This window comes from Triturus cristatus, chromosome 11 (assembly GCF_964204655.1).
Source record: "Triturus cristatus chromosome 11, aTriCri1.1, whole genome shotgun sequence".
NCBI classification, from domain to species: Eukaryota; Metazoa; Chordata; class Amphibia; order Caudata; family Salamandridae; genus Triturus; species Triturus cristatus.
In genome coordinates this window covers 120,933,066-120,946,719 of record NC_140594.1, presented here as the reverse complement: position 1 = coordinate 120,946,719, position 13,654 = coordinate 120,933,066, and the positions used below count along the sequence as shown (strand labels likewise).

At 48.3% G+C, this 13,654-nt stretch overlaps 1 long non-coding RNA gene across 1 annotated transcript; it reads left to right on the top strand.

Moving 5' to 3' along the window:
• Positions 1-10,455: 10,455 nt before the first annotated feature.
• LOC146783468 (uncharacterized) lies at positions 10,456-13,151 on the top strand. Its single transcript, XR_014970456.1, has 3 exons — positions 10,456-11,045; positions 11,269-11,329; positions 11,439-13,151. It is a non-coding gene; the product is annotated as an uncharacterized LOC146783468 (long non-coding RNA).
• Positions 13,152-13,654: the final 503 nt, after the last annotated feature.

The window sequence follows — 13,654 nt, the reverse complement described above, 5'->3', positions numbered from 1 at the left end:
ACCTTGCTAGCAAGGACGACGACGACGACACTGAAAATGCGGACAGCATGCAGACTATAACAGAGGGCTTTTCCTCGTCCCGCAGCTCGGAGAGAGTGACCCGGAAACAGTCCGTCCAAGGAGAGGGGGGACGGAACAACGAAGTGACCAATCAGGGATGCCCGGAGGAGGTCAGGAGTGGCAGAAAAGGCCGGGAAACGGCACATCCGGGGTGTCAACTGCGAGGAAACAGCCAGAGCAGGAGAACGGAGCAGACACTGGAGAAACTGAGACGACCCCGGAGGAAGCTGCTGCCCACAGAATCGAATAATGTATGAATTAAACATACTTTCAAAAAGAAAAAGATAAATTGAAAATCAAAAGAAATAAACTAGCTTCTAATTAATTTTGTTTCAATCACTATGAGTGTCACGTGTGATTGTTGAAATAACTTGATGAATGACATTAGTATTGGCATTGTCGTGGTGTTTTGGATCACAGAATCGAAGGCACCGAAGAAGAGGAGGCTCCTGACGCTTGGACCGAGGACTGGAGGATCCCGGAGGATACGCATGAGCCACCACAACTCAGGAGAGTTGTGGCAGATAGCGGTACGTGACTTGGGCATAGGGAAAACCATGGGGAGATGAGGGGAAAGGGGAGAGCTATTCCCTCGGATGGTTGGTTGCTCTCGTAACCTACATTAGCACTCACAACCTTGCATCCTTTACACCTGACTCTTTTCCCCTCCCGAGTCGAGTGAGTTGCCGAACGGGTGTTGTGGGTAACTCCATTTGGGGATCGGTGATTGACTGAGCCACCTTTCTTTAGACTTTCTCCTTCCACTTTGCTTCCCCCTCCCATTAGACCCTCACTCTTTTGGCAGGTTCTTTCACGTGGTATGGCGACGGTTATCATGGCCGAGTAGGACCTATAAACTGACCGTTGCTTCTCTTACTTTCTTTTTGGAGTGAGCGCCGTAACTCCGGGGACCAACCACACTTCCTCAGAAGCCCGAGAAGTTCCTTTGGTATCCAGGAGTCACAACCAAAGACGGAACCCCTTCGGAGAGCGACATACTCCCAATATCTGTGCTGAAACAACAGGACTACCCTATCTCTTGTTATTCCCATCCTGACATTTAAAACCTTTCTCCCAATCTCTACTGAGCTGTGTTTTATACCATCAATAAACACTACAGTATTGATCCCATAGGGCCTCCTCACTTCTGTTTCCGACCATCCTTCTGACAGTTGGTGTCATAAGTGGGATCGGAGGAAATGGAGGCCGTAGTAAAAAAAATGGCAGAGGGACAGGACCGCCTCAAGAAAATTATGGCCCGGTTTCTCGAAACAGCAGAAACCGAGAGGGAAGCCCTACATAAAACCCTTACCGGACAGGGCCAAACCCAAGAGTCCACCATGGAGAAGCTCGCAGAGGTGCTCAGACAGCCCCGGGGTTATACCGCCCCTCCTTCAGTGGTGGTACAGAAATATGTACAGGGGGAAGACCCGGATTTCTTCCTATCTAACTTTGAGAGGATGGCCCGAGCCGCTCTGTGGCCGGAGGACAGGTGGGGACAATACTTAGGACCCCTTCTCACTGGGGACCTCCAAGCAGCCTACCAGGCCGCTAAGCCCCTGGGAACCACCCCCTATCCGGACATCAAAAGATGTAATCTGGAACGTATGGGCATCGACGAAGAGACCTCCCGAATGAGGCTCCGTCATATACAAGAGGGACTGAGTGGAGAGAAGAAGCACCGTTTTTCCATGAACTAGATCCCGGGTGGGAACAAGGGAAGGACAGGAAGAGCAAACAACAAAGGAGAAGGAAGAAGAGAAATGGGAATCCTGCCCTACTGACCCATACCACTCCCTCCCTTTGGGACCACGATAGGAACTTCCGCTTAGCTCAGAGAGAGGATAACACTTTACAAGAAGCCTGGAGGCAAGCGGTTGAACAAGAAGACCCACTCCAAGTAGGTCCACAATTCTTTACCCAAAAGGGGTTGTTGTGCAGAAAAGGGGGAAAATCCCTGCCTATTCAGCTACTAGTGCCTCTCTCCTTCCGGGAAAAGGTCTTATACCTGGCCCATAGCTACTTGTTGGGAGGTCATTTTGGGGGAGGAAAAAAATGAGAAGGCTATACTAGAGAGGTTCTACTGGCCAGGTATTTATCAGCAATCAGGAAATACTGTCGTGAGTGTGCGATCTGCCAGAAAACTAGTCTCTACATTCCACCCCGAGTGCACCTGAGACCCTTACCTGTCATTGACGTTCCCTTTTCCAGGGTAGGAATGGATATCATTGGCCCCCTCTTAACCTCCCGTAGCGGGTGTCACTATGTCTTAGTCCTAGTTGACTATGCTATGAGGTTTCCAGAGGCCGTTGCCCTTAGACAACCCAATACTACCCAAGTGGCCAAAGCCATGGTTAACATCTTTGCACAAGTAGGCTTTTCCAAGGAAATACTCACCGATCAGGGTATGCCCTTTAACTACAAACTTATGAAACAGGTGTGTCAGCAGCTACATATCAAACAGATCCGCACAGCCGCCTACCACCCCCAGACGAATGGTCTGGTAGAGTGGTATAATGCCACCCTAAAGACCACCTTGAGAAAATTGCTGAATCTAGATGCCCGTAGGTGGGAGGGCATGCTCCCCTTAGCTTCGTTTGCTATACGGTATGGACAACAAAAGAGACTGGGCTATTCCCCGTTCGAATAGCTGTACGGAAGGCCGCCGCGTACCCTTATGGACATGGCCAGAGAAGAGTGGGAGGAGGAAACTGACACCTCAAAACCTCTGTTGGACTATGTGGCCGGCCTTAAGACACACCTGAACCAGGTACAAGACATTGTACGAGTCAACTTAGAACATTCCCAGAGCGCACAAAAGAAACAGTATGATAAGTCCACCAAAGAACGCTCCTTCCAAGTAGGCGACCAGGTCCTGTTATTACGCCCAACCTCTGAACACAAATTACTGAGTCAATGGCAAAGTCCCTTTAAAGTGGTGGACAAAGTGACACGTGTCACTTATAAGATAGAAATAGATCCCTCAGGTAGTCCTACCCAGATCTATCATATCAACCCTCTAAAACAATGGGAAGGCCCTACCCCTGTCCTGCTGGCAGAGCAACAGGACTCCCTGTCAGAACAAAGTGTGGACCCAGAGTTGCCGGAAGCCCTCAAGCGAGAGTTGAAAGAAGCGTTGCTCCCAGTACAAGAGGTGTCCTCCTTGGTGCCGGGCAAAACCACCCTCGTGGAGCATGAGATCCACACCAAACCAGGGAAAACAGTTTGCTTACGACCCTACCGAATCCCCGAAGCGAGGAGAGATTCTGTAGACCAAGAGGTACTGCATATGCTGAAGCTAGGTATCATTGAGCCCTCCAAGAGCGAGTGGTGTTCGCCCATAGTACTAGTACCCAAACCCGATGAGTCAATACGCTTCTGTATGGACTTTAGAGAGGTAAACAAGATATCCCAGTTTGACGGTTATCCCCTCCCGAGAGTCGATGAGATGATAGAAAGACTCGGGAAGGCTCAGTACATTAGCACTCTGGATCTTTGTAAAGGCTACTGGCAAGTGCCCCTGAGAGCCCAGGACCGAGAGAAGACGGCCTTTTGTACACCTAAGGGACTATTCCACTTCAGGGTATTGCCCTATGGGTTACATGGGGCACCTGCAACTTTCCAAAGGCTCATGAACAAAATGCTACAACCCCATAAAAACTACTCAGCAGCTTACCTAGATGACATAATCATCTACAGTGACTCTTGGGAAGAGCACCTCCATCACCTGACCCAGGTTATCCAAACCTTAGGAGAAGGCGGGTTAACCATCAATCCAGCCAAGAGCCATTTAGCAGCCAGGTCCGTGAAATACTTGAGCTTTCTATTGGGGGACGGTTGTATCAGACCCCAGGAAAAGAAAGTGGCAGCAATCGCCCAAGTCCCCTTACCCAAAACCAAGAAAGACCTCAGGGCCTTTTTAGGCCTGCTTGGTTATTACAGGCGATTCATTCCCTGCTTTCCCCAGATCGTCACCCCCTTGACTGATCTCCTGAAAAAACCTATACAAAACAGAAAAATGCCTGAGAAACCCATCTCCCTCTATGTTACATTACTTCCAACAACTGAAACAACTCATCACCTCCAAACCCCTTCTCATATATCCTGACTATGAAAAGCCCTTTATACTGCAAACAGATGCCTCCGACAGTGGTATCGGAGCTGTGCTGTCCCAAAAAGATAACCAGCAACAAGAATGACCCATCCTTTTCATTAGTTGTACGTTGCACCCAAGAGAAACCCGATACGCAGTAATCAAAAAAGAAGCACTAGCCATCAAATGGGCTGTTGAGGCCCTTCGTTATTACCTTGACGGTTGGGACTTCCTGCTCTACACTGATCGTGCCCCTCTTGAATGGCTATCCCGGAACAAAGGACACAATCAGAGAATCCTACGGTGGTTCCTTGCCCTTCAACCCTTCAGGTAAACAATCCACCACCGAAAAGGGAAAGACCAAGCCAACTCGGATTTCCTGTCTAGGTATCCCAGGAGTCCTTTTCTTGTATACAAGGAAGTTAGGGTAGGGGGATGTGAGGAAGACCCCGGGAGCGCCCCCACTAACACCAAAAAACCCTTAGTAGAGTCCGCGTGGATACCTTACCTTGCTAGCGAGGACGACGACGACAATGAAAATGCGGACAGCTGACTTTTTCCTCGTCCCGCAGCTCGGAGAGAGTGACCCAGAAACAGTCCGTCCAAGGACAGGTGGGACGGAACAACGAAGTGATAAATCAGAGATGCCCGGAGGAGGTCAGGGGTGGCAGAAAAGGCCGGTAAGCGGCACATCTAAGAGTAGAGATACTCGTCCTGTGTAATAAAAAGGAGGACTTGTTAGCATCCAATTCCAGCACATCCCAGGTTTCTATTAGATTGGTCATTGCCAGTATAGCTAAAGCAAAATGGAAGTGTTTTCCCCTTTTTGTAACACTTAGGTCCTGGGGAATCCAATTTCCTTTTCATGAATGTTAAAGTCAGTGCAGAGCTGAGAGACGTTGGAGTGGATCTTATAATTCAAATGAATTTACTTATAATTGTTTATGTTAATGAACGATCATTGCTACATTGACTCCCTTAAACAATTCACAAAATGGGTTTTAATTGATACATGTGTTTTTTCTGTTGTTATTATCTCTTACATATAGTGTTATACTCAGAGCGGATTCCTGACGAAGGCCTAGCCGAAACGCGTTGTGTCAATCGACCGCCTATGTGCTCATTGTTCAACAATTGAGTATAAAATTGAGATAAACAAGTTTTTCTCTGATTTTTGATTTTAGTTTTTGTATATAGTATGTGTGAGGAAAAATAATTATAGCAAAAGTAATGAATTATCAACATGATCAACATTAACAGGCTAAGGACACCTCTTATGATCAATCAGTTATAAATCTATCATAGTCCACATTGTGTACATAGGAATTAATTTGTATAGATGATGATTTGCAGATATATTGTTGTACATATGTGTTGATGAAGAAAAGAATTTATTGTGAAAAAAGAAACTGAAAAACAAAAAACTAAAAAAAGAGATATTTATATTTTGTAACAATAAAGGAGATATATCATATATCCATTAGCCTGTATGCCTATCTATTTCACGACTTGCATTTGTTAGGCAGCATTTGATGACTGTTAGTAGAATGAGAGATATGCATGTTTATTGGGAGTCAATTTGCAAGTAGTATTTATCCGACACTGTGCCCGGTGTTCACCCTTTTCCCATATAGGTATCCCAGGAGTCCTTTTCTTGTATACAAGGAAGTTAGGGTAGGGGGATGTGAGGAAGACCCCGGGAGCGCCCCCACTAACACCAAAAAACCCTTAGTAGAGTCCGCGTGGATACCTTACCTTGCTAGCGAGGACGACGACGACAATGAAAATGCGGACAGCTGACTTTTTCCTCGTCCCGCAGCTCGGAGAGAGTGACCCAGAAACAGTCCGTCCAAGGACAGGTGGGACGGAACAACGAAGTGATAAATCAGAGATGCCCGGAGGAGGTCGGGGTGGCAGAAAAGGCCGGTAAGCGGCACATCCAGGGTGTCAGCTGCGATGAAACAGCCGGAGCAGGAGATCGGAGCAGATGCTGGAGAAACCAAGACGACCCCGGAGGTAGCTGCTGCCCACAAACTCGAAGGCACCAAAGAAGAGGATCCGGAGGCTCCTGACGTTTGGACTCAGGACTGGTGGATCCCGGAGGATACGCATGAGCTCAAGAGAGTTGTGGCAGATAGCGGTACGTGACTTGGGCATAGGGAAAACTACGGGGAGAGGAAGGGAAAGGGGAGAGCTATTCCCTCGGTGGTTGGTTGCTCTCGTAACCTACATTAGCCCTCACAGCCTTGCATGCTTTACACCTGACTCTTTTCCCCTCCAGAGTCGAGTGAGTTGCCGAACGGCTGTTACGGGTAACTCCATTTGGGGATCGGTGATCGACTGATCCGCCTTTCTTTAGACTTTCTCCTTCCACTTTGCTTCCCCCCCATTAGACCCTCACTCTTTTGGCAGGTTCTTTCACGTGGTAAGGTGACAGTTATCATGGCCGAGTAGGACCAGGGCCAGACTGGCCGTAGCGGGCACCGGGCAATCCCCCGGTGCGCCGCACGGGTGGGGGCCGGTTTTGGGCCTCTGGGGGCCGTTTTTCTTACAGGGCCATTTTGCAAAATCGGCCCTGTAACAAATACGGCGAAAACCGGCCCTGGCAAAGAGCTCGGCCACACCCCCAACCCCCCTGGGTGGGGGGGGGGGTGGTGGCCGAGCACTTTGGGTGGGTTTTTGTTCCCAGTCCGGTCCTGAGTAGGACCTACAAACTGACCGCTGCTTTTCTTACTTTCTTTTTGGAGTGAGCGCCTGAACTCCGGGGACCAACCAGACTTCCTCAGAAGCCCGAGAAGTACCTTGGTATCCAGGAGTCACAACCAAAGACGAAACCCCTTCGGAGAGAGACATACTCCCAGTATCTGTGCTGAAACAACAGGACTACCCTATCTCTTTTTTTCCCATCCTGACATTTAAAACCTTTCTCCCAATCTCTACTGAGCTGTGTTTTATGCCATCGATAAACACTACACTATTGATCGCATACGGCCTCCTCGCTTCTGTTTCCGACCGTCCCTTCGACAAGTACTTTTGAAAGTCTATACATAAAGAGGAATAAAGTGGGTAGGGTATTAAAGAGACGATCCAGACAGGCCTCGACTGGAGGCGGAGTATAGAATTCACAGCCACAGATGTATGGTGTGCATCCTGGTGCTGTATCACAGGGCGGGATCTCCAGGCAGTATACTTCTTCACCAAACGAAAAGGTGATGAAAAGCCCAAGGGCAAGGGGGATACTGCCCTCAAACAGGGAAAAGCAGAATTTTTACTGCAGTCTAGAAAGGGGTAAATGAGAAAACTTACAACACACAGAAGTTGCTGGCAATTTGTACATTGCTGACTCTGCCTTTCTAACTCTAGAACCTTTCCGACCAAGCTCCTCCCTAAACCTGGGCTCCTCCATCCCCTAGGGCTCCTCTTTGATGTTACGAAGAACCTCTTCCCAGAACTCAGTTGTTAGGGGGCACTCCCACCATCTAGGAAGCATGGAACCTGCAGATAAAGTGCAATGCCAGCAGTTACCTGACACCCTAAGATATAAGCGATGTATTTTCTCTGAGGTCAAGTGCCCCTGATACATTACTGTATAGGCATTCTTTCTTAGGAGCATGCCCTGAAAGCTGGGGAAATTTCTCTGGAAGGCCTGTCTGGTCTGGAATTTCTCTCTTCAGAAGTTTATTCCACCGAGTTTGATACCCACAACACGTGATGCCTGTGCCTTCACCTGAGATCTTGTAAATGCCAGGACTAGCCTCCTAATCCCTGGTGCATCCTTACAAGTATTTCCAATGGGTTCAGTTCTCTGGTAACTATTTCTTAATTTGATGGGGTAGGGCATAGTGCCTGAGCTGAAGGCAATGTGCTCTATCTGTTTCTTTCGTTGTGAAATTCCTTTTGAGTTTCTCAATTATTTTGACCTACTTGTAGAAGAAAAAAACAGAGAGAGTCTTGCATTGTCCCTCTCTCCATCTTGTAAAGTATGGTCCCATAAAACTAGTGGTAAAGCGTGGGCTGTTATCTACTAGTTTGGTGGAAGAGGACAAAGTGGTTAACATCACTCAACTACAAACTCTGGTCCATACTATAAACGTCGTCTTCACCAGGGTGGCTAGTTAGGCCTTCTGCAGACACTGGTCCTTGACACCCAGGGCAGGGCTCACTGAATTCCTTCTAAGACTGCTTGATCCATTTGAAGACATTTGTATATGATTCACTGGCTACTCACTTTGTTAAGATGCAAAGATGGGCTGCTTGGAAACACCTGAAGACATTGAGGAACGCCAGTCCCCACCCATTCTCTTGGGGTTCTGTCCCTTGTCCAAACAAAATCCCTAATTTTCCTCTGCATTGTCTTCTGTTCTTCCAATGGTATAGGGTCCAGGAAGGACTTGAACATGTAAAGCAGTCTGAGTAGAATGTTCTTCGTAAGTACATTAACCCCCCACAACCATGATAGTTAAAGGGCAACCATCTTGAAAGGTCGCCCAGTAACTGTGCTTGCAGCGAACACCAGTTGGCTTCGTACTATTTCAGCCGATCGTTGGTGAACTTAATGCCTTAATATTCTATTGACTTTGTCATTCATCAGAAAGGACACTTGTCAATGAGCTAGTCTTGTCTACTCAGGAATCAAGACCCCCAAAATCTCATATTCCTATTTATTGATCTTAAACCCTGAAAATCATATTTTTCGAAATGTATTGTGGTTTCTGACTTCGATTTTTAGGGTATGTCAGGGTAAGTAAGATATTGCCCAGGAAAACACATCTTGTTTTCATTCCAACTAAATGTGAAGCCAACAATTCCCAGATGTCTCCTTATCCTTTCCCCCCAGTGGTTCTGCTACTAGTGGTTAAGAGGAAATTGGGAAGTGGGTACCCTGCCTTGTACCCCTATGAAATGTAAACTTTGTAGAATGTAGACTAATCCTCAGCTTTGGAGCTTTGTAACAAGCCAATATCCACCTTCTCATGATAGGGCCCAACCCTATCTTCACCAGTACTGTCCCTAGAAACTCCCAGCTCATCCAGTCAAATGCTTTCTCTGCATCCAGACTGAGTAGAACCACTGACATCTTCTTCTTTGTTGCTGTTTATATAAATTCAAATTGCAAAAAGGTTTATAGCACATGGCTACCCAACAGGCCTCCGAGCGCTGGTAAGACCTTTAAGACTTGCAATCTGTCACACATTGCATTATCTGTGCCTGTTTCTAAGAAAGCGTACCTGTTCTGGTGCATATGTCACAGTACTAAATTTACCACTGTGACATCAATGGGACTGTCTAATTCCTTGACCCAGTTATGTGGCAAATGAGGCAAGTTGCATATCTATAGGTACTTGATTAATTCCTCCCTATCTTCTGCCATGCTCGTCATTAACAAGTTTAGGTTCCCCCAGTCTCAGTTATCTTGCATTGACACATTCTAGTGCTATTCTTTCTCCGACCCCATCAACCCTCCAGTGAGTTTACTCTCCAATAGCCTTCTGTCTTTCCCCTGCCTCTACAGCAGACATTGATATGGCTTCCCCCTGCACTAACAACTTAAAGGTGTCCAAAGTTGTTGAGGGAGAGGTGTCCTCTAGTAAACTGGTCTAGAAGAAACATCCTATTTCCTTTGCCATCTCCTCTCACTATACTGGGTGCCTCAGGAACTCAACCTTCAGCCTCCACGTATCTCTCATCAGCCTTCCTCCTGTTCGTCTCCCATTCGTTCTCGATGTGTGTATGGTCCAAGATGTAGACGCCAGAGATTTCGTCTCTCTCTAGTGCGTGTACCTGCCATTGGTACACCAATATTTAATCTGTTTGTGAACTGATCCTGCACAGGTGGGAAAAGGAGGAAAAGTAATTGTTTGTCAGGGTGGAGTGTGCAGCATCTGCCTTCCACGCCAAACTCCTTGATTGTCTTCTGTAGCCTCTTAGAAGACAGCCCTGATCCTCCTTCCCCACTCATGGCCTGTCCATCTGTGGGCCTGTGCTCGATCGAACTCTCCTCCCAAGATCACTCACCCATATATAAATCACTTCATCAGGCTTTACAGTATCTTTGCAGAATGTCTCCTGTGCCAAGTTACAGGGACATAATATCTGAGGGTGATAAACCTAGGCCCCAATTGTGGTTGTACATTAAGAAATCTTCCCTTTTGATCACTACAAACATTTGTCCTCCTCCCGATAGAACATTTAATAATAACATGACTTCTGATCGTAAAAAAATGATTTCGAGGGGGCGTGGCTTGGCATTTGCCAAGATGGCCGCATAGTATTGAAGCTCCGTGGCGGCCCTTCTTCCCCGACATCCGCACACAAGCCACCCGACCCTGCGCTGCGGGGCAAACCCGTGTGTCCGCCCTCACTGGGCGATGATTTTTGGACAACCGACCCGGTAACAACGCTCCAGGGAGGCTAGCTGCCATGACTGCTCTGCTCCCGACCACGTATGCCGTCGGGGCGGAGCCTGAGCAATAAAACCTGCCGCACGGGCGGAAGAGCCCTTCGCCTCCTAGACGCCGCGTGCGTCTTCCGTCCTCGGATGAGCACTCACCTGCGTCCGGGTCACCAGCTGCTCCGCGTCGGGGTTTCCGCAACGCCGGCTCCCGCATCCTGTATTTCTTCGGCTCCAGCATTCTCGCTCCTGCAGACTCTCGCTCCTGGTTGCGCCTCAGACCACGGCAGACCAGTACACGGGCACTCCGCTTCTTCACTACGGTAACCTAAAAGGAGACAAAAGAGAGAGACATTTGACTACAAAGAACACGCGATCTGGTGCTAACAGTAACTGTGTATTGTAGCAATGATGGGGACTTTCCTTATCTGATCAGCTTGTTCCCACAGACTTGGAGATTTGATTTTTCTTATACATTTGCCTGTGAGAAAAGAAACATAGGTAAAACATCAGTAGATTCCTGAAGTCAAGGCACCTCTATACCCAATTAGCCCTGCACCTATTTGTGTGCTCCTTTTCCCCTTGTGCTAGTTCATATTTTTTCTGTTCTTAATGGGGGTTTTTATGCTTCATTTAAAAGAGAAAGGTTATGTTCCATTTGCTTCTCATATGTCAGAGCATGTTGCTCATTCCTGTCACTTAATGACTTTGTTTGTTTGTATAGGTAACACTTTGATCTACATCCTGCACTAATTACATACATATGGAAGAGGGGAAAGTTGCAGGTAGCTTTACTTGTTTATTTGCACATGATTGCGTTAAAGTGTGCTGACCCTGTAGTAACACTAACTCTTTCGCTGAGCTGATACATGTATCCCTTTTCTTTTTTTACAGCCACACGATAGAAGCTGCAAGGTTGCTTCTCCTTCTCACGCCCGTCTTGGACAAGACATTCTCTTCCTTGTCTTCCCCTCTTCTCCTGCCACACCTTTCTTGCTTTGACATTGTTGGGCGTTGAGGTGAGAAGGGGAAGTGGGGACCTAGCATCACTACTTGCATCTCGCTCGTACGAAACTACCAGGTGAGCACGGCACTAGCGGCTCCGGGCCTACATCGGACGTAGGAGGCCTGCACTGGGCTTGCCTGGGAGCCGAGCCGAGCGCCAGAAGCCGTGAGGAGAACCAGACAAATGTGGACCGGAATCTGGGCGAGACAAGGCCCTGAAGCGGCTGCCTGGACTGCAAGTGACCTGGTGGTGGGGGCGCAATCTCTTGCCTCACCCGAGCCGGAGCAGTGACGTGGAGAGAGAAAGGGCAGAGCCGGCGGGTGGGGATAGAGGCTTCCCCATTCCCCCTCAAGATCTGGGACGATGGAGAGGGAAAGCGGCAGAGCAGGAAGCGAGCACCGCCCCCAAGAGACTGCTGTAAAACAGGGTAGAGCCTGGGGGTGTTCCCTTGAGGCAGACATAATGAGACCAAAGGGTGCCCCCCTCAACCCAGGACCAACAAACTGGATAAATATGCGGTACCTAGACAGGCAGCGGTGGAGGGAGCAGCGGAGCTAGGGGGCAGGAATCACAGGAGCCCTCACTGGGAGCCATAATGACAACCATCCATGAACTAGGAGCCACCCTTGAGTCCAAGATGGACAAAGTTACTATAGAAGTAAACCTTCTTAGGGCGGACATGAATAAAAATTCAGAGAAGGTCGCTGCGGCAGAGGTAAAAATTAGTGAGCTCCAATCTGCCACTTGGAAATTGGAAGAGCGGGTGCAGCATCTGGCCCACCAGCATAAGATAATGGCCGCGAAGTTTGAAGATCAAGAAGGGAGGCCCGACGAAACAACATTAGGGTAGTGATGATAGCTGAGGGAAAGAGGGCTCCTGCATGGACCTTTTTTTAGAGGAACTTCTCGTCAAACACCTGAAGCCTAAACAACTTTAAAACTTTTTCTCCATTGAAAGGGCCCACAGGGCGCCCATTCCTATGCCTAAACCCGGAGCTCCCCCAAGAACCATTATCGCCTGGATCCTTAATTACCGTGACGCCATTCTGCGGAGAGCTCGTTCTAGAGGGGACTTACCATATGTGAACGCAACAATATGGTTTTTCCCAGACTTTTCCCTACTAGTGCAACACCAGCTACGTACCTTTGATGAGGTCAAGAGGGCGTTGCGTGTAGAAAATCTCAAGTACATGATGTTATTCCCGATCAAACTCAGGGTACTGCATAACGGAAAGTCAGGGTACTTCACAGCGCCGGAGGAAGCATTGAACTGGCTGGAGAGCGGGAGACTGGCAAAGCAACAGCAGCGGAAGGAATGTGACCGACAACGACGCAGGGATCGAGGCAACCGCTTCCCCGGTGGTTCGCACGACAATGTCATGGACACAAGACTTTCTCGGGGGATTCACCAACGAAGACCTGTCAAGTGAGGGTGGCTGGGGATGGGGGTCAGGCTCGGCCTGTGGAAGTGAGCAGCAAGGCAGTAAAAGGCTGGACATTGGCCTTTGGCTGTGCCGGAAGCACAATCACTTAGGGACTGAAATCAGGTCCTCTTGAACTCTGAAGGCCATGTAAGGGTTGAGATCTATCATTGAAATACAAATGGGAATACTTACATGGTGAAACTGTGGGGCGGGGGAGGGGCTGTCACGTGTTAGGATGTGCCAGTGCTAGCTTATCCCAGTACATAGTGTGTGTTACAATGGGATGACAGGAGCTCTGCAAATTGGGGTTGTGGGTAGTTTTAGGCATACGGTGCAGGCTAGCAGGGTGGGGGGAGTTTGTTATAGGGAAGGGTTGGTACATTCGTGGGTTATGAATGTTTGAGGTTTTGCTGTTTTTGCTCTCAATACACCGACAAACGGGATACCCGACAATCCGTTACGAAGAGACAGGGAAGTGGTGAGGGTGGAGGAGTGGGAGGTTGGGTTTCATTATTTCCCAGCTATGACATGGCTACTCAGGTTAGAACAGCCCTAAGGGTCCTATCGTGGAATGTCAATGGCCTAGGTGATAAAATAAAACAAACCATGGTGCTACAATAGCCAAGGCTTTTGCAACGTACTACTAAGCAACATACCAGTTGGTTTCGGACAAAATGGGG